Here is a 3,712-nt window from a genome sequence, read left to right as displayed (position 1 = left end):
ATATGGTTCACCCATGTAATTCACGTCTGCTATTGCAGGGTTTTCAGGATCATAAGCTTCTTCTTCATAAGAAGCCTCTTGAGTACTGTTGGATGCAGCTTGCATTCCATTCAGACTCTGAGAAATCATATTGACTTGCTGAGTCAATATTTTATTCTGAGCTAATATAGCATTCAGAGTATCAATTTCAAGAACTCCCTTCTTCATAGGCGTCCCATTATTCACAGGATTCCTTTCAGAAGTGTACATGAACTGGTTATTAGCAACCATGTCAATGAGTTCTTGAGCTTCTGCAGGCATTTTCTTTAGGTGAATGGATCCACCTGCAGAAGTATCCAATGACATCTTAGCTAATTCAGACAGACCATCATAGAATATATCCAGGATGGTCCATTCTGAAAGCATGTCAGAAGGACACTTTTTGGTCAGTTGCTTGTATCTCTCCCAAGCTTCATAGAGGGATTCACCTTCTTTCTGTCTAAAGGTTTGAACATCCACTCTAAGCTTACTCAGCTTTTGGGGAGGAAAGAACTTGGCTAAGAAAGCCTTGACCAGCTTATCCCAAGAGTTCAGGCTATCCTTAGGTTGAGAGTCCAACCATATTCTAGCTCTGTCTCTTACAGCAAAAGGGAAAAGCATGAGCCTGTAGACTTCAGGATCTACTCCATTAGTCTTAACAGTATCACAGGTCTGCAAGAATTCAGTTAAGAACTGAAAAGGATCTTCAGATGGAAGTCCATGAAACTTGCAGTTTTGTTGCATAAGAGAAACTAATTGAGGTTTCAGCTCAAAATTGTTTGCTCCAATGGCAGGAATTGAGATGCTTCTTCCATGTAAATTGGAATTAGGTGCAGTGAAGTCACCAAGCATTCTCCTTGCATTATTATTATTTTTGGCTGCCATCTCCTCTCCCTGTTCGAAAATTTCTGAAAGATGCTTGCTGGATTGTTGTAATTTAGCTTCTCTTAATTTCCTCTTCAGAGTCCTTTCAGGTTCTGGATCTGCTTCAACAAGAATGTTCTTGTCCTTGCTCCTGCTCATATGAAAAAGGAGGGAACAGAAAAATAATAATAATAGGGATCCTTTTTACCCAGGTATAGAGGTTCCCTTATGTGAGTGGAAGAAAAGAAGAGTAGAAGAAAAGAAGAAGAGAAAATCTGAACTCAGAGAGAGAGAGAGGGGGTTCGGATTTTTGGTGAGTGAGGAAGAGATGTTAGTAAATAAATAAATAAATAGAAGGAGATGAGAGAGAGAGAGAATTTTCGAAAATTAAAAGAAGAAATAAATTAAAATTGAATTTTAAAACAATTAGTTAATTAAAAAGAATTTTTGAAAAAGAGGGAGATATTTTCGAAAATTAGAGAGAGAGAGTTAGTTAGGTAGTTTTGAAAAAGATAAGAAACAAACAAAAAGTTAGTTAGTTAGTTGAAACAAATTTGAAAATCAATTTTGAAAAGATAAGAAGATAGGAAGTTAGAAAAGATATTTTAAAATCAAATTTTTGAAAAAGATATGATTTTGAAAAAGATAAGATAAAAAGATATTTTTGAAAAGATATGATTGAAATTAGTTTTGAAAAAGATTTGATTTTTAAAATCACAATTAATGACTTGATTCACAAGAAATCACAAGATATGATTTTAGAACTTAAAGTTTGAATCTTTCTTAACAAGCAAGTAACAAGCTTGAAATTTTTGAATCAAAACATTAATTGATGATGTTATTTTCGAAAATTATGAGATAGAATGAAGAAAAATATTTTTTGAAAAATATTTTTATAATTTTCGAAAATAAATAAGAAAAATGAAAAAGATTTGATTTTTGAAAAAGATTTTGAAAAAGATAAGATTTTTAAATTGAAAATTTGGTTTGACTCATAAGAAACAATTGAATTTTAAAAATTTTTGAAAAAGTCAATCCAAATTTTTGAAATTTATGAGAGAAAAAAGGAAAGATATTTTTTTGATTTTTGAATTTTTAAAGATGAGAGAGAAAAACATGAAAAATGATGCAATGCATGAAAATTTTAGATCAAAACAATGAATGCATGCAATAATGCTATGAATGTCAAGATGAACACCAAGAACACTTTGAAGATCATGATGAACATCAAGAACATATTTTTAAAAATTTTTATATGCAAGAAAAACATGCAAGACACCAAACTTAGAAATCTTTCATGTTCAGACACTATGAATTCAAGAATGCATATGAAAAATACCATACAACACAAAACAATATAATATGAAGATCAATCAAGAATGTTTATCAAGAACAACTTGAAGATCATGATGAATGCAATGCATGAATGCAATTTTCGAAAAATGCAAGATGAGTATGCAATTGACACCAAACTTGAAATTGACTCAAGACTCAAACAAGAAACACAAAATATTTTTGATTTTTTTTTTGATTTTGTGAATTTTTTTGTATTTTTATTTTATATTTTTCGAAAATTAGTGTGAAAAAGAAAAATAAGGATTCCAAAATTTTTAATATGAATTCCAGGAATCGTGTACTCTTAGTCTAAAGCTCCAATCTGAGGGTTAGGCATGGCTTACTAGCCAGCCAAGCTTTAGAAGATATTTATACTTTCCATGTATAGAGCAACTAAGTGTGTGAAGATCAACAAGCTCTTGTGATGGTAAGTTGAAACCCCAGTCCAAAAGATTAGACATGGCTTACAGCCAGCCAGGATTCAACAAATCATCATGAAACACTAGAATTCATTCTTAAAAATTCTGAAGAAAAATATATTTTTGAAAACATTTATTTTAAATTTTTTTTTTCGAAAACAGATGAGAAATTTTTGAAAAATTTTTTTTTTGAAAATAATTTTTTTTTGAAAATTTTTTGAAAATAAAACGAAAAGAAAATTACCTAATCTGAGCAACAAGATGAACCGTCAGTTGTCCAAACTCGAACAATCCCCGGCAACGGCGCCAAAAACTTGGTGCACGAAATTGTGATCTCAGGCAACGGCGTCAAAAACTCTGTACGCACATCTTAATAAATTGTTTTTCATTCACAACTTCGATACAACTAACCAGCAAGTGCACTGGGTCGTCCAAGTAATAAACCTTGCGTGAGTAAGGGTCGATCCCACAGAGATTGTTAGTATAAAGCAAGCTATGGTCACCTTGTAAATCTCAGTCAGGCGGATAATAATTGATTATGGAGTTTTCGAAAATAAATAATAAATAGACAGAAAATAAAGATAGAAATACTTATGTATATCATTGGTGAGAATTTCAGATAAGTGTATGGAGATGCGTTCGTCCCTCTGAACTTCTGCTTTCCTGCTGTCTTCATCCAATCAGTCCTACTCCTTTCCATGGCTGGCTTTATGTAAGGACATCACCATTGTCAATGGCTACTTTTCATCCTCTCTGGAAAATGGTCCAATGCGCTGTCACTGTATGGCTAATCATCTGGAGGCATCACCGTGGTCAATGGCTGCATCCTATCCTCTTGTGAAAATGGTCCAAATGCTCTGTCACAGCACGGCTAATCATCTGAGGTTCTCGATCATACTGGAATAGGATTCACCCTCCTTTTGCGTCTGTCACTACGCCCAGCACTCGCGAGTTTGAAGTTCGTCACAGTCATTCAATCCCAGAATCCTACTCGGAATACCATAGACAAGGTTTAGACTTTTCGGACTCTCATGAATGCCGCCATCAATCTAGCTTATACCACGAAGATTTTGATT

The 3,712-nt window shown here is 33.5% G+C and overlaps 1 non-coding gene across 1 annotated transcript; it reads left to right on the top strand.

The window, feature by feature from the left end:
* Window positions 1–399: 399 nt before the first annotated feature.
* Window positions 400–507, top strand: LOC148581514 (small nucleolar RNA R71). The gene has a single exon (XR_015894882.1). It is a non-coding gene; the product is annotated as a small nucleolar RNA R71 (small nucleolar RNA).
* The last annotated feature ends 3,205 nt before the right edge of the window (window positions 508–3,712 follow it).

Source organism: Arachis ipaensis, chromosome B10 (assembly GCF_059453495.1).
Source record: "Arachis ipaensis isolate K30076 ecotype BB chromosome B10, ASM5945349v1, whole genome shotgun sequence".
Taxonomy (NCBI): domain Eukaryota; kingdom Viridiplantae; phylum Streptophyta; class Magnoliopsida; order Fabales; family Fabaceae; genus Arachis; species Arachis ipaensis.
The sequence above is the reverse complement of the archived record's forward strand: the minus strand, read 5'-3'. Positions and strand labels throughout refer to the sequence as shown.